Source organism: Bufo gargarizans, chromosome 1 (assembly GCF_014858855.1).
Source record: "Bufo gargarizans isolate SCDJY-AF-19 chromosome 1, ASM1485885v1, whole genome shotgun sequence".
Lineage (NCBI taxonomy): Eukaryota > Metazoa > Chordata > Amphibia > Anura > Bufonidae > Bufo > Bufo gargarizans.
In genome coordinates this window covers 529,731,524-529,750,390 of record NC_058080.1, presented here as the reverse complement: position 1 = coordinate 529,750,390, position 18,867 = coordinate 529,731,524, and positions in this window count along the sequence as shown.

Below are 18,867 nucleotides of genomic sequence, written 5' to 3'. Positions count from 1 at the left end.
CTTTTGGCCTTAAAGCCCTTGTGTCTAAAAATGGTACTCCAACACCAGCCCCCACTGGAGTGATTTTGTGACTTTGCAACTTAATCATAAATCTGAAGTGAAACTAACATACCTGGCCACGTCCTCTTTTCTAAAGTGGTGATAGTGGTGTAAAAGACAAAAAGTTGCAGATTGTGGTGCAAAACGACACTTGTGCCAAAATTTTGCTATTTTTGTGTACCTGGAAACTGCTGTACAAACTTAATATATTTTCCCACTGACTTTTTTTTTTTACCTGTGTCTTTAATAAGAAAACGTCAATTTCATATTTGTGTAGAATTGCTGTAAGTAAGCATTTTATCTGATGTACAGTAAGAACAATATTCCGTTAGCTCCAGCTCTTGCACATGCCAACCACCCTTGGCTGGATTACCCGGTGGTGTAATTCAGATTTTGTCTGTTTGAATTCCAACCCCAGAATCTGGAACAGAATATGTGTGAATGGGGCCTGCTAAATCCAAATCCACAAACCATGGAAAATATTTGCATAAGATTACATTTTGTGCCATGTGAGAAACCAGTTTTGTCTATATATCAAACTTGATCATCTTAAACAGAATCTCTCCCACATGTGGGAGGTAGGGTGCATTTTATTTTTATCACCTGTAGCAATAAAGTCTTTACCAAGTTTGTTGCAAAAATTCTGTGACTGAAAATTGTAATCTGAATGGGGTTGTTTGTGCAGCATGTACATGGATTTCCGCAAGCCCCATTCCAATAAATGGGTCACTGGTAAAAACGTGTACACTTAAATTGCTGCGGAGAGGGAGGGTGAGAAAGACGAAAAAGCTAATTTAAGGACACAGACACCTGATACTCATAGAAGTCTATGGAGGGGGTGGAAGAATGCCACTAAAGCAGGGATCAGCAACCTTCGGCACTCCAGCTGCTGTGAAACTACAACTACCAGTATGCACACTTGCTCAGTTGTTCTTGTAACTCCCATTGAAGTGAAAGGAGGATTCTGGGAGTTGTAGTTTCAGAACAGCTGCAGTGCCGGAGGTTGCTGGTCCCTGCGCTAGAGGGACGAAAAGGCATTTTTCTGTCATAAGATATATTATAAACTTTCATATATTCACCTATACTATTGATTTGTTACATTTCTTGAAATGACCGTTATTATTCAACCTTGTGTAGGGAGGACCACACACATGCTGTCCATGGCAAGAAAATAGTTTCCTCCTGGATGCAGCTAGCACTGGGAGATCTCCATTCTGAATTTTCAGTTTTTCCCAGAGTTTCACTTTGAATTGCACCTCCTAATGTAAAATGCTTTTTTAGTCCTTCCAACAATTTGCTAAGACGTATGTTCTTTTAAAACATACAAAGCATACCACCGTCCAGAGGTATCATCAGTTAAACCTAGTGGTGTATGTAAGATAAGTTGTAGTATTCTTGAAGCAACTAATTTTACCATTAGATGCTACGTATAGAAATATAATTTACATAACGGTTGAGTAACTTTGCAAACAGATGTGTTTATCTTCAACTGACATATAGCCAGTATTAGGCTACATTCACACGAATGTATGTCACCGGCCGCGTGAACTCTGTGCAGTGAAGACCCATTGACTTAAATGGGTGCGAAAGCACGGACCTAGAAGTCCACGTCATATCTCTTGGATAACGGACCCACTCAAGTAAATGGGTCTGCATCGCTGCAGGAAATTCACACGGCCTCTGCCCGTGTATTCCGGACCCGCTGCTTGCAGTCCACAACACGGGCATTTTGTGGATAGGTAATACATGTTGTTTGTGGAACAATGTCTTTAATCTAGAGAGGAATGTTGAGGGACTTCAGCATTAAAGATTGTAGAATTGTGAATGCTGCTCTAGGCTATAATGGAGACTGTTCATAACTGCCATGGATCCATACTGTGACAACATGTGCCTCAAATGTTGTACAAGAGCACAATTTACAACAAATACATAAGGGGAAATGGCATGTCCCTACACATCTCTAGAAGTTTTGTCTTTAAGGGAAAAAATGCCTCTGAGACACCATATTGTAGCACTTACAGGTCTGTGAAAGGGAGCCTCAGGGACTTGGTGTGACAGGTCTGCATACTGTGAGTGCCAGCATGGCTGCGTGTAGTTTAGTTTCACTTATGTAAACCTATTTGTTTTTTTGTTTTTATACTTCAGATAAATGTAAATGTTTTACTAAAACGGGTCACTCTAATGTACACACATTATTTGCTGTGATAATATGTGCTTTATTGGGACAGCTTCATTTTTGTGTCCTGCTGTTCATTCTTGGATGCCTGATGTATACATTCCCTCAATAAACTTGTGATTTGTTACATACCTGAGCATGTAACTTTATTTAATTGGATGTGATACTGGATTTAATGGTAACCGTTTTAAATTTCCTGTACTCGAGGTTGTATTTATACACTGACAAGCAAAGGGGTAACAATGTTTTGATCTTTTGACTTTTAGGCTCCATATCTCACCATCCACTACAGCTTCCAACGTGAGACTACCATCATTTTATAGACAATCATCTTGGACATCTCATACATAAATTGGACATGCAACTATTAAGCATATGATTAGTTATTCAGATTCTTGTCATGTAACTGCATGGTTACTGTTTTGCTCCTGGTGGAATTACAACCTGTTCTCACATTCTCTAATAATAGCATCCATCCTTTCCAAAGCCAAGAGATGGATGCCTAGGCAAAATATCGGAGTCAAAAGTCGGCTTAGGGTACTTTCACACTAGCATTTTTATTTTCCGGTATTGAGTTCAGTCCTCGAGGCTCAATACCAGAAAAAAACTGAGTTTTATCCTAATGCATTCTGAATGGAGAGCATTCTGTTCAGGATACATCAGTTCAGTCCCTCTTACTTTTTTTGGCCAGAGAAAATACCACAGCATGCTGCATTTTTCTCTCTGGCCCCAAAATCCTGAACACTTGTCGGCATGCCGGATCCAGCATTATTAAAACTGCCGCATTGCCGGATCCGTTCTTCCGGTCCGCGCATGCGCAGACCTTTTAAATCTTTAATAAAATTTTTTTGATACCGGATCATTTTTTCCGGTTGACACCGGAGAGACTGATCCAGTATTTCAATGCATTTGTCAGACGGATCTCCATCCCGATCCGTCTGACAAATGGATCCGTTTGTGTCCGGAATCCTCTGATGCAATTGTGAAAGTAGCCTTATCCCAAGGTCTATCAGTTCTGGCGTGACAAACATGGCAGTGGAGGTGGCTCATATGCTTTGTAATAGTGAGTTCACAAACATCCATGTAAGCACCATGTGACGCATATTACACAAGTCTGGAATCAACTTCAATATCGTCATAAGAAGTTCAAAACATTGTTACCAATTTGCTTGTTGGTGTAGTTGGTGCTAGGCACATTGTCTAAATATTTCCTGTCGGGGCCCAAGTTGTCAGAAGTTGGGACGAACAGGTGTAGGTGGGCTAACGCATAGATGGGGCCAGCAATACCCCTGAGGGGCAGTTTATTGTGCTACACTGGTATCTGGTTTTGCAGCAAAACTAAATATCAAAGTGCAGCACAATATACTGCCCCAGCAGCACCAAATACCACAACACAATTATCAATTGTTGTTGCATCGTTGGGAGAAGTTGCTCTTGAAGGATGTTTTAATGCCATTCTTGATGGCAGTGTTATTGTGAGTGATCCCATTCCCTTGGATGAGAAGCAACCCCACACATGAATGGTCTCGGGATGCTTTACTGGTGGCATGACACAGAGCTTGTGGTAGCACTCACCTATTCTTCTGCAGCCCAATCCCAAATTTCCTGCAGAATGTCATTTTGTCCTTAATGCCTCTTACGAGTTTTCCGTCAGAGTGCAATGCGTAAAGCAAACGCTCATCAGTCAGACTAAAGCCTGACTCGATCATTTCAATAGGTCTGTGCACATGTTTTTTCACGCATCATTTCTGCGTTCAGGAAAAATCACAGCATGTTCTATATTCTGCGTTTTTCATACATCTAGGTTCTATAGAAGTGAATGGGGCTTCAGTGGGGGGAAAAAAAAGTGTGTGCAGGAGCCTTATATAGCGTTGTGATACTGCAATCTTTGACCATGCACCATGCTGTGACAGCATAAGGGTTATTATATATATATATATATATATATATATATATATATATATATATATAAAAAACGGAACAGCACCTCCTGAGACAAATCGCAGGTGCAAGCTACCCGGCAATAATACAGCAAACAAATAAAGTAGCAGCACACCACTAAGTGCACTAAGACTGAGTATACAGGTGAATGTGTGAACAGGGTCAAATACCTGACGCCAATATTTACTGCAAATGCAGTGAAGAAGCTCTTAGTGCATATTATTGATCAAAAATATGTCGGGCCCACCTACCAGACGACAAGGTAGCTTCTTATCAGGTGGGACCTACTCTAACATGGAGGGTCCAGCTCCATTTTCACTCTGATTTACAAACACCAAGGGCTGGGGGATGGGCAGGGAGTGCTAAGTTCCAAAGAGGATGCCTGGTCCTCTATAATATACCGTACATACAAGTTTACTCTATAATATACGTATAAGCATTTGCAGTAAATATTGGCATCATGTATTTGACCCTGTTCACACATTCACCTGTATACTCAGTCTTAGTGCACTTAGTGGTGTGCTGCTACTTTATTTGTTTGCTATATATCTGTGTGTGTGTGTGTGTATATGTATATATATATATATATATATACACACACACACTCACCTAAAGAATTATTAGGAACACCATACTAATACGGTGTTGGACCCCCTTTTGCCTTCATAACTGCCTTAATTCTACGTGGCATTGATTCAACAAGGTGCTGATGGCATTCTTTAGAAATGTTGGCCCATATTGATAGGATAGCATCTTGCAGTTGATGGAGATTTGAGGGATGCACATCCAGGGCACGAAGCTCCCGTTCCACTACATCCCAAAGATGCTCTATTGGGTTGAGATCTGGTGACTGTGGGGGCCATTTTAGTACAGTGAACTCATTGTCATGTTCAAGAAACCAATTTGAAATGATTCGAGCTTTGTTACATGGTGCATTATCCTGATGGAAGTAGCCATCAGAGGATGGGTACATGGTGGTCATGAAGGGATGGACATGGTCAGAAACAATGCTCAGGTAGCCCGTGGCATTTAAACGATGGCCAATTGGCACTAAGGGGCCTAAAGTGTGCCCAGAAAACATCCCCCACACCATTACACCACCACCACCAGCCTGCACAGTGGTAACAAGGCATGATGGGTACATGTTCTCATTCTGTTTACGCCAAATTCAGACTCTACCATTTGAATGTCTCAACAGAAATCGAGACTCATCAGACCAGGCAATATTTTTCCAGTCTTCAACAGTCCAATTTTGGTGAGATTGTGCAAATTGTAGCCTCTTTTTCCTATTTGTAGTGGAGATGAGTGGTACCCGGTGGGGTCTTCTGCTGTTGTAGCCCACCTTTCTTTCCCATTCTGACATTCAGTTTGGAGTTCAGGAGATTGTCTTGACCAGGACCACAACCCTACATGAATTGAAGCAACTGCCATGTGATTGGTTGACTAGATAATCGCATTAATGAGAAATAGAACAGGTGTTCCTAATAATTCTTTAGGTGAGTGTATATAAAATCAGGGATGGCCTCGAAAAATTAGAATGTTGTGCAAAGTTCATTTATTTCAGTAATGCAACCTAAAAGGTGAAACTAATATGAGAGAGACTAATTACATGCAAAGCGAGATATTTCAAGCATTTAATTGTTATAATTTGGATGGTTATGGCTTAGAGCCTATAAAACCCCAAAGTTACAATTTTGAGGTACAGTTTGCTCAGTGGATATGGATTAATTAGCTGACTAGAGTGACACTTTGAGCCTAGAATATTGAACCTTTTCGCAAAATTCTAATTTTAAGCTGCATTAATGCAATTCCTTTTTATTTTGACTTTTGAACGATATACTAATTTTTCGAGTTTCACCTGTGTGTGTATATATAATTAATAAAAATAAAAAACATCTTTGCAGGTTGACTTTTTCCCCCCTGATTTAAATGGATCTTATGCACGGGCGCTGGCCATATGCAGGCACAGACAGGTTCCATGCCTCCATTTTGCACCGCACCTTCCAGATTCCTGAACCCATTCAGGCGAAGCTGAACTTTCCATGGTATAAAACTGCTAGTTGTACTTGGTCAATCATCACGCAACCAAGGTGGTGCCCTCTTTATTTTGGTTCTGCAACAGGGTATATATTGAGGCAGGGTCACATTAATTATGGGTAGCATCTCCCTTTGCTGAGATACAGGCTGCCAGTTTGGCATGGTGATAGTCATACAGATGCCGGATATTCTACTGTGGTATGTCATTCCAAGATCTGTTAACTTGGACTCCTAATTCAGCCGAAGTGGTTGTTGGCTGCTGTTAATGGGAGATCTGTCAGCCCATCCTGTCCCAGACATTGTTGATGAGGGAAATTATATGGTGATTGAACTGGCTAGCGAAGCTGCTGGACTAAAGAGTATCTTATGTTTGCAGGTAGGGCTGAAACGATTACTCGAATTAATCGATTAACTCGACAATAAAATCCTCGAATCAAATCGATGATTCGTTTGTGCCATGTGACCATAGAGTGTGAGTGAAGAGCTTGCTATTTCTCATGCTCTGTGGTCATCCGCCTGCTCGCACAGCGCAGCTTTGGATCCTGATGTACACACATCGTCAGGGCATTTTAATTCACTGCGGCTGGACACTGATGGCTAGGAGGGGCAGTGGGGGAACTTATGGCAGTGGGGGGAGCTGGTGGCATTGGGGGAGGGGCTGATGGCAGTGGGTGGGTGAAAAACTGATGACATGGGGGAGCTGGTGGCACTGGGTGAGGGAGAGCTGAAGGCACTGGGGGAGTGGAGCTGAAGGCACTGGGGTGGGGGAGAGATAAAGGCACTGGGGGAACAGAGCTGATGGCACTGGGGGGGGGGAACTGATGCACTTGGGCTGATCGCACAGGGGGTACAAAGGGTTTAGGGACTGATGGCAGGGGGTCTTATGAGTTTTTAAGGAAAACAGTCCATTTTTTCTTATTAGAGTACTCGATTAATCGTAAAAATAATCGGTAGAATACCTGATTACTAAAATAATCGTTTACTGCAGCCCTATTTTCAGGCGTTGTGTGGGTGGTCTGGATATGTACATGCCTCAGACTGGGACCAAACAGCGGGGAGCATGTGAGTGGAACTTTTCTTTAGGTATTGCAGTACTGGCCAGATGTCAAAAGTTGCCAAAATCTGAAATAACCTTTTAAGATGTCTAAAATTTAGCCATATGTCACACTCTGTGGTACAACAATTTTGGGGGAGATTTATCAAACTGGTGTAAAGTAGAACTGTCTTAGTTGCCCATATCAACCAATCAGATTCCACCTTTCATTTTCCAAAGGAGCTGTCAAAAATGAAAGGTGGAGTCTGATTGGTTACTATGGGCAACTAACCCAGTTCTACTTTACACCGGTTTATAAATCTCCCCCTTTGTCTTTATTTTTACTCGTACTTTACTTACTTGACCAGACTTTCTAGCCCTTTATAGCCATCATACCTAAATAGGGCATCCATTGGTAAGCATCCTGGAAATTAAAGAAATACAATATCTCACCAAAGTGAGTACGCCACAAATTTTTTTTTTATATTTTATTATATCTTTTCAATGGGACAACATTAAAGATATGACACTTTGATACAATGTAAAGTAGTCAGTGTACAGCTTGTATAAAAAATTGAAAAAGGAAATGAGAGAGAGAAAAAAAGGAAAAGAAACCCAACCAAATCCCCCCCACCCCCTAGCGAAGAGTCGGTCCGCCCTCTATTTCAGACACCTATCAGTCCGTATATAGAAAGAAAACAAAGGTTTCCTTCCTGTCCGTATGAAGAGCCTAGTAGCAGTTAGTGCTATCCTTTTAATTCTGTCCTCAGAGACGCATCCCATCACCACCTGAAACAGTTCCTAGACATACTCAATTCCCCCCCTCATCACTTTAATTCCAAACGCGTGTCTCTAATTATTATCTTCTTGTATGTGAGGCATGTATTTCCTTTTTAGATATACCCCCCTTTCTAGGCATAATATGTCGGTCACTCTATTAAAGAATTCTGCTAGCGAAGGGGCTTGATGACGGATCCCTTCCAATCGAAATATCTCAGGCAACTGAAGGTTATTCCAGAGTGGTATAACCTGAGTACAACCCGTTATGGACAACATCCTTCGGCATTTTTGCCAGACCTTACTGATCAGGTTGATAGTCGTCATTCCCACGGCACTAACTGATAAACCACCCTGATCCAATACTGCTATAGGGGATTTACATTTCTATAATATGGGTTACTAGTCTTGCCGCTGCTCCTCCACCTCCAGGAGTCCATCCCTATCCCCCAAGTGCTGCATCTGCGAAGCAATAAAATAGAGCCAAGGATTAGGAAGAGACAATCCCCCTGATTCGAAAATGACAAAATTGTGCCCAGTGTCAATATTTTGTGTGGCCACCATTATTTTCCAGCACTGCCTTAAAGGGGTTCTACACTTTCACTATTAGCATGCCTCTCTCCTAAGCAGCGGGTACAAGTCGTGACGTGACAAGCGATGGGAGGGACGGACTTCAGCATGAATAGCGCAAGCGCGCATAGGACACTTCTGTGCTCGCACTGCTTTTACCCCTACTCTGGTTCCAGAAGCAGGGGTGGGCGGAGTCCACTTTCTCTGAAGCTGTATGGGAGGAAACAGGAAGAAACAGTCCGGGCTGATGAACAGAGGGTGTAGTGGCTGAGGCTTCGCTAGCAGGAAAGGTGTAGTGGGCGTTTACAAACTGGCTTAAATTGGAGGCGCACAGAACTGGGAATTGTTTGGATGCAGGTTTTTTATCCTTACATTTTTTAAAGCAGTTTTTTTTGTCCGGTTTTGACACAGATTTTCATTGGGAATTGTGGATGTGGAAACTGCATCAATAAATGCACAGGTAACTTATTTTTGCTGCAGTGTTAAAATCCGTATGTGAAAAAAAAATAAAAAATTGAATTATCATAGATTCCCCATTTATTTCAATGGGGAAGATATGCATGCATTTTTGGCACCGAGCCTGTGCCAAAAATATACAGTATTGTGTGAACATACCCTTAATACAATACTTAACAGCGCTATAAGGGAATATCAGCAAACCATGCAAAAATGTGCTTTTTTTTTTAGGGGGGGGGGGGGGGAACAATAGCTCTGAAAACACAGCTGATTGTTACTTATGAGCTGTACTGTAAAGTCTGTATCTGAGGTCTTTAATTGAATGTTATTTAAAAATTTGTATATCCATCAAGTTTTTCAATAAAATGCTGTGTAGCGCAACCTGCAGTTTGTTCTTTTCCTTTGTTCTTTGTCTACCTAGCTGAGGTGGTCAAACATGCTTCTTTTCATCCTTTACATGTCACCAGTTTTATCTTGTTAGAAGCTGTGACAGTTACAGGCAGGGCGCTGCAGCAGGGAGGACACACCCTAAGAGCTGCAATATGAATGTCAAATTCAAATAAATCTATGAGAGCAATGAATGGGGAGATCTTTGGATCCCATGTGAGGTATAGGGCTGGTTCTAGTTTTGTTAGGAAGAAATTATGTACTATATGATTTTCATTTTTTACGTTAAGGGGATAAACCATTTAAGAAATTACACTGTAGAAATGTTATAAAATTAAAAACCAGCATTACTCACCCTTTAAATCCCCTCACCAGGGGGCGTGGCTTGGCTTTCATGCAGCACAGAAGCTAAAAACCAGAGCTCTGGCTATATTGCCACAGTAAACAACGAATTAAAGCAATTTAAAGAGGAAAAAACAGATGCAGGAGTTAATAAGAAGAGAGAGAAGAGGACTGGGGACCTTCTGTTAAATCTAGAGACGTTTAACGCAACATAAACAGAAGAAACAGAGGTTCAACTAGCGACTAGCGGGAAGAAGGAGAAAAGGCGCGAACAGCTGCAGAGGGAGACGCCGGAGGAAGCAAACTCAGACGAGTCACCTCACAACTACTCTAAAGAAACACCGGAGGTGAGCCGAGACCAGAAAGATTTGAGCACAACAACATTGGCAACACAGCAACGGTCAGAATCCTCACCAGTCAAGCAAATAGGTAACAGCAAAAGGAGTATAAGCGGAGTCGTGGGGATGCGGTAGGGCCGGCCCATTAAAGCATAAAGACATAACCGGAAGGTCTCAAGAAACAAACCCACAACATTAGAGACTCACCGTGTCCGACAGGCGGGCAGCCGTCGGAGGTTTGCTGGTGAGCTTTGGGAGAGAGGGTTGCGGACAGCGTGCGGGGCTCGTGGCGGAGCTTGCAGATCTGCAGGAGGACCTGGGCTTTGGGGAGCCTGACATGGACGCAGCGGCCTAGCATACCACAGACGCAGCAGTTCAGAAGAAAAATAAAGAATTACTGCTACTGATATTGTCAGTGAATCATATTGGGCACAGAAAAAAATAGGTGACCCCTTTCTCCACAGAACCTCCCATTTCTAGACCTCCACTTTCATAAGAAACTAAGGAGTAATTTGTCAAACATAGAAATAAAAGAAGGAAGGTTAAAGGCACAGGCAAGCACACAAAAAAAAACATTATCCTCTAAAATCTTGATATCACAATCAAGGGACTAATAAAGTAAATAATGAGGAGGAAATAAAGAAAACAAATACAAGTACATCATTAACCCTTAGGATCCTGAAACCACTGGAAAAGACAAAGTTTAAAACCAGCAGAGAAGAACAACGAAGAATACTACAACATTAACTTGGGGGAAAACGCAAAACCTCCAATACAATACCAATATTTTGACCTATACTATGCACCAATATAAACACAGCCACCCATACCAGACAAGAGGAATAAGTAATTTTGACCAACAAAGTACTCCTTCAAGAACATCAACATATACTCCTTTTTACGAATACGAACATACGGCAGTCAACAGAATGCACAGCTCACAAAAAAACAAAACAAATGGCCCTAAAGCAAAGACAAACAAATCCATCAACAACAGGTTGTCAATAATAGATAACCTAGAAGATAATCTAGACGATGGAAATCACTCAGATAACTCATCTGATACTTCGAGCCCAACCAAACAAAAAGCAAGAACAGATGTCAAAAAAGATATAGCAAATAAAAAAGAATCCTCTACTGTCACAGAAGACATCAATACTGAATCAAAATCTGATGCAGACTTAAACTCTATCACAGCTACGGACAAAACTGCCTCCGAATCCTTCATTAAAGAAACAATACTCCTCCACAAATCCTTCACCAGAGAAATCAGCAACGCTCTTACGGCTACAAATGCTAAAATAGGAAAAGTAGAATCAAGAGTCTCACACATCGAGTCCAAGATGGAACAAATTTGCAAATCGCATAACCATATCGCTGATGTCACCAACAATAACTCGGACGACATCGAGAGACTGCAAATGAAGCTAGCGGATTTGGAAGACCGCAATAGGTGGAACAATATAAAATTTAGAGGTATCCCGGAAAATGTCTAACCAACAGAACTCACAGCCTATTTACAGAGATTGATCGCGGTGGTGCTCAAAGATTGTTCTCAGCACGACTTGGAAATTGATAGAGCACACCGCCTACCCAAACCAAGAGGAATTGACCCGTCTATACCAAGAGACACTATCGCAAGAATTCACTTTTTTAGAATTAAAGAACAATTCACTCAAGAATTCAGAAAAACTAAAACCCTGCCGGAAGAGTTCAAAAACATTCAAGTATATACAGACCTCTCCCAATACACTATACAAAGCAGGAAAAAATTTCAAAATATCACCAATACACTCTGATACCACAATATACCTTATAGATGGGGCTTTCCGGTCAAACTGCTAATCCAAGATGGAGGAAGCACGAAAGTAGTATCCACAGTAGAACAAGGTCTAGACTTGCTACAAAGATGGGATATAGCAGTGGAAGACACAGGAAATCCTCCTAGAGGAGCACAAAAGAGAGAAAGACAGCACCGAGAGAACCCACGCTGAAGAGATAATCCCCCAAAAACAGGAACTCTCTTAATTAAATGGATAGTACTCTAAACACTAATGTGGGCAGGACAGCCAAAGAGCATTCACTCACCAAGCCTATTTGTTAGAAGTTTTTCTTCTTTTTGTGTTATACAATTAACCCCAAATTGTGTAGCGAATAGCTACTCTTAGTCTTTATACTATTCTTTATTAATAGTAGTTCTTGGAACATCAGTAAATCCGGTGTCAACTTACTGTTTTGCTGTAACTGTTATTGTTTGAATCCTCGAACACATATTGACCAGTCCTTGACACTGACTTTTAATCACTATTCATTTTCTCTCCCTTGATCTCATATGCATACCTAAAATTCAACGAATTGCTAATCTAGGACCCGACTAAGGTACGAACAACTGTGAATAACTCTTGAACCGAGTGGTACTCCGACTTCATCAGGGTAAGACCAGACATTACATATTTTCACACTACTGGATCTCTCGATTGCCTGATTAAGGAAAGAGAGAGATCAAGATGACACTACAAATCCTCAGTTACAACGTAAGAGGATTAAATAGCCCTCATAAACGCTCCTTCTTAAAACACGACATACAAAAATTTAAACCTGACATTGTTTTCCTTCAGGAAACACATTTTAAAAGAGAAGCCCACCCCCAGATCAGGATACTCAAAAATGTACTACTCAAATACAAATGCAAAAAAAGCAGGCGTAGCTATATTAATCAAAGATTCAGTAACCGTTCAACTCATTGAACAGTATTATAGTCCAGTAGGTAGATATATCATTCTTACTTGTAATATAAACAATGGCACTTACACGCTAGTCAATGCGTATGCTCCAAATAATAACCAAATTCGTTTTTTAAATAAGCTAATGAGAAAAGTAAACAGAATACAGAAAGGCACTCTACTGATAGGAGGGGATCTAAACTCCATTAACGATCCACAACTAGACACGAATGGCAAAAGAAATAAAAATAGAACTACCATCACTAAATGGCTAGCAGACAATGCTCTATACGATGTGTGGAGATGCTTCAATGCAACAGAGAGAGATTACACCCATTACTCGCAGTCACAACAGTTACGCAAGGATCGACATGTTCCTTCTAAAATCCCAAACTCTCAACGAAATATCAGCGTGTAAAATAAACAACATTACGTGGTCAGACCACGCACCCATCACTCTTGAAATCAAATTAACTAGTCATCAAAAAAATGCCCTATCTTGGAAGAACAACACTTTCATCTTCTCAAACCCAGAAACGCAAGGAATAATTAGGAATAAACTAACAGAATTTTTCGAATTTAATCAAAACTCAACGGAGGACCCAATATTATTATAGAGGACACATAAAGCCTTTTCTAGAGAGATTATTATTCAGCAGACAGCCAGATTCTACAAATCACACCAAAAAGATATTACTGAAACCCTCAAAAAACTCAGTTCCCTAGAGAAGTTACACAAATCAAATAACTCATATGTCACCCTACAGGCCCTTACATCCACCAGACTCAAACTGCATGAACTTCTGGTAAAAAAAAAACATTTAAAAATAACAAAAAACACAGAAGCAAAATATTATAGAGACTACAACAAACCCTCAAAGTTAATGGCCAGCCACACAAAGCCAATTAGATCCCAATTTAGAATCAATCACTTAATCAATGAATCAACGAAGGAAAAGATATCTAATCCAATAGAAATCGCTAATCGGATTGCACAATATTATAATAAATTATACAACTTAAAAGACGATACCACATTATCCCACCCCACTCAAGCACAACACAATCAATATCTGAACAAATGTAAACTACCAAAGGTAACTGGAGACACTAAAGAATCCCTTAACGCGCCCTTTACAGATCTAGAAATAGCAGCAACAATCAAGTCATTAAAGCCAGGCAGATCTCCAGGGCCTGATGGATTCTCATCAGAGTATTACAAAACATATAGTGATGTCTTGATTCCTTATTTAACTAAAACTTTTAACAAAGCCAGAGAAGTTGGCGAATTCCCCTCAGAAATGCTGGTGGCAAACATCATCACATTTCCCAAACCAGGGAAAGAACCCACGTGTCCCGGAAATCTCAGGCCTATCTCGCTGTTAAACACGGATATAAAATTATACGCAAAATTAATAGCATATAGAATGCAGGACATAATGCCATCACTAATACACATGGATCAAGTGGGCTTCATCAAACATAGACAACCATATGACGGGTCTAGAAGAATCATAGATTTAGCTTGCTGGGCCAAAATGAAGAAAATGCCTTCTCTGCTCCTTTCTCTAGACGCAGAGAAGGCGTTTGATAGACTACACTGGGAATATTTGAAATCAGTCCTCAGACAATTTGACTTTCCAGAAAATTTCATTAAAACTATCTTCTCACTATACTCTAGACCATCAGCTAGGGTTCAGTGCAATGGAATTTTCTCAGATGCCTTTTACATAAGCAATGGAACCCGGCAAGGATGTCCCCTATCACCGATATTATTTATATTGGCTATAGAGCCCCTAGCCTCATGCATTAGGAATAATAAAAAATCAAAGGCATCAAAATTTCCGGTAGAACATACAAAATTAGCATGTTCGCAGACGACATGATTCTAACACTAACAAATCCAAATCAATCAGTCAGGGAAGTTCAAAAAGAACTAAATAATTTTGGGATAATATCATATCACAAAGTCAATCAAAATAAGTCACACATATTGGGGATAAGACTGGAAAAAAACATTATATCCACAATACAACTAAATTACAACTTTTTTTGGAACCCTAAATCCATAACCTTTCTAGGAGTAGAAGTAGCTCCAGATAAACAAACTTTAATAAGAGAAAACTATCCTAAACTACTTGCCGAACTACAGAAAGAAATAAACACATTTTCAAATCGTGAATGGAGCTGGTTCGGTAGACTAACACTCTACAAAATGCTTATTTTGCCAAAAATCCTCTATAAATTTAGGACAATACCAATATCTCTACCCTGTTCCCTTCTAAAGAAGTTACAAACCCAAGCCTCAACTTTTATATGGAAAAACTCAAAACCCAGAATTTCGGCACACAACCTTAGTAAAAAGATTCCAAACGGGGGCATTGCATTTCCAAACCTAGCAGCATATCACAATACTACCCTTATAGCACAATCTATAGATTGGCTTAAAGACAAAGATAAACCGAAATCATGGACGCAAATAGAATCAGATCTTTTCCAAACTCCTGACTGGACACAAATTATAGTGAATGCCAACAAATTCACTGACTTACCGAAGATGTGTATACCCACAATTAGAGCAACACTAGACGCATGGAACCTACACCTCAAATCAAACAGAAACCTTCCAAATATGGTTAAATATGATGTAAAACTAACATACCTCAAACATTTCACAGCACTAAAAAACGTTGATTCATGGACAGACATGGGAATCTCATCCTTAAAGCAGATAATCAAGGACAATAGGATCCTAGAATTTGAAGACCTTCAAAAGAGCTTTAACTTAACTAATAAAGATAGACCTACCTATATTGCTTTAAAAAATCTCTGGGAGAAGTACCCTAACACAGAAATGTATTTACCACACAACTTATCAAATCTATTAGACATATTACCTAGCCGACAAACAACAAAATATTTCAAAATGATATATGATCTAGCAAATAACTATATATCACAAGATAAACTAATTTATCAGCAAAAATGGGAAGCAGACTTGAATAAACCCTTGAACACACACCATTGGAGCAAAGCAATGCTCTTGTTCAAGAAAGCCACCACGTGCACTAACCATAGAGAACAATTTTTTAAGATAATATCCAGATGGTATTATACACCAGTAAAACTGCACAAATTTTACAATACATGTTCAAATAGGTGTTGGAGGAATTGTAATCAATGTGGTACCCTTTTCCACATCTTTTGGACATGCCCAAAGCTAGGAAAATTAAAAAGGGATTTACATGAATTAACCAACATGACAGCAAGCAAAAATATTTTGCTTACTCTGGAACTAGCCTTACTGAATATGGGAATGGAAGCGATAGATCCATTAGTCCAAACACCCTTAATGCTTATTTTCATTACCTATCGCACGCTGTTAGCAAAACATTGGAAAACAAACATAATTCCAAAAATCACTGAAGTTACAGAATTGGTATCTAAAAATTACATAAACGAACATATACATGCAACGATTAGGGGAAAAAGAGATATTCTAGAAAGAAAATTGAGGACATGGCTGTCACGAACTATGGATCCGACCGCTCCGGATCCCACAGCTGTGACGTAGTGGTCTGTGACGGAGTCTGCGCACACACAGAGACCTCACGTGACCGGGGTATTACCATCCGGCTAACACCCCCCCACTACACTTTGGTAACTGCCACCACGTGGGTTCCCGGTCCACGAGCCGTCTATCCGGGTCATTCACTCACATTGAGTAACACACAGATCAGTGGATGAACCGGATATCACTTACTGACCAACCGCAGTCAATCACCCCCAGCTACAATTCCTAAATGCAATTTAACTAACTACCTGGTAACGTCTCTTCAAAGGCAAGGTACGTTGTTTAGCAGCTTAGAATATGGAAGACTTGGCTATTTAGATTTTATAATCTTTAATAAGCGGTAAAAAGCAGTGCATACAAGTCTAATGAAAATGACTAGAAATCTACAGAATAATAATAACAATATAAATAATCACGACAGTTCAAATGAAAGGGAAAAAGATGAAAGAATACTTAGTTTCTCTGGAGGGTTTCAGATGGTCGTTCATATGTCCTTTTTGAATCCTTGCAAACCCCTTTTCAGTATGTATCAGGGGAGACCCTCAAAGTTCTTCTGATACAGGGATATGCCGTCAATGTCCAGTTAAGTGTCTGGTGATGTTCCATGGGTCTCCCTCCTCTGTCCTTGTGCATGGATTTTTATGAACTCTCCCATGGGCAGGAGACTTACTCCTGTCAGCCAATGGCAGCAGAGTGACTGCGAAGCCTAGGGATGGCCCCCAAGTGTTTTATGACCCCATCAAAGTTCAGTTCCTACAATGAGGATTATACTTAAGCCCGTATCTCCTTGATACATCGGCATATTTTTATACAGAATACATATTTGCGATCCTTATTTATTTACCTACACACGGTAATGCTGGGACCTGTATTTCCTCTACCACCCATAGGTCAGCTACAAAATCACATCCTCTAGTCATATTTGATACCCAATCAACCACAATACTCTGTAGAGCCTGGATCTGGGGTCAGAAAGGGCATAAGTTGATTCATAAATGAAATATGAAAGTGGACTGGTTTTATGCCCAGAGCTAATTAAGGGCTATTAGCTCTCCTCAAACCAGACCTGGAAATGAATGACGTCACGCTCCAGCCAGGCTTGACAGCGAGCTGATCTTATCTCATAGGACAGGATGAGCTGGGCTTGGTATAGCTTTTATGACCTTTTATTGCTGGCCTTACAGAGTAGTGGTAATAAAAGTGTCCATCTATATCATAGGTGACCCAGGCTTCAGAAAGATGAGAGTTCACAGTTTTTTTTACATATGCCAGAAGCATATAAGATGGCTACCCAGAGGAATTATGTATGTATGCCGGCACAATGGCTATTTCGCTACCCAAAATAAAAATCATATACATGAAAGATGTCAAGGACTGGTCAAAAACATCAAATATGTCAAACAACAAATGTGACATACAAACACGAACTCACAGCAGAGGATTGTTAATAATTGTTTATAAAATGTTTCTACTTTGTCTTTATTTTATTTCTTATTTTATATATTAACTTTTATAATTTTCTTTGTAATTTTTTTATTTATTTTTATTTTGAACTAATTAACGTACTTGATCAGTAACAATACAACTGAGACCTATTGTACGTAAAGTTAACTATAATACATGTTATAAGTATTATTCACATGACCTGTTAACAAAATTTTTACTCACTATGATATTGAACAAGTGTGCAAGAATTGTTCTCTTTACTAATGATAAAAAAACAATAAAAATTTATTATGACTAAATCCCCTCACCAGTCTTTCCTGCAGAACTGAGGTGCAGCCATATACCCACATGACCTCTGAAGTCAGTGTATGTATGGCATAAGACTTCTGAGGCCACATTAGTGCTGCAGGAGAATAGACAAGGATCATCCGGGACCATCAGAGCACTGTAGCAGTGGAAGACTTAACTGGTGAGTAATAGTTTTTTTTTTTTTTCAGAACATTTATTTCTGCTATTGTAATTTCTTAAAAAGTCACTGAGTTTTCTATGTCATAGAGACATGTTAAAAGTATTGATTGGTAAGTATCTGACTGTTGAGACCCCAGCCGATTGCTGGAAGGAGAAGCGCTCATATAACATGCTCTCGCTACTTACCACAGAGGAAGGAACTGAGACAGACCCATAGATTTTACATTGAGTTTGTCTTCCCCTCTGGCATTGGGTAGAGAACGCAATATGTCAATGCTTCTTACTCCTCGTTTTAGAAAAAAAAAAATATATTGTTGGGGGTCTGAGTGCTGAGACCCCAACTAATCAAAACTTTCAATATGCTTCCATGGCCACTCTGTGATCTTAACCCCTTCCTAATCTCTGCAATATGGCGGAAGTCGGGTCTTTTAAACATGGCACCTGCTCAGAAGCTGAGCCGGTGCCTTTGCCACTGGATTTCTGCTGTTTTAAACAGTGGACAACCGGGACTAATTTGATTTTTGATAATGGATATGGATGAGCGAATTGACTTCGGATGA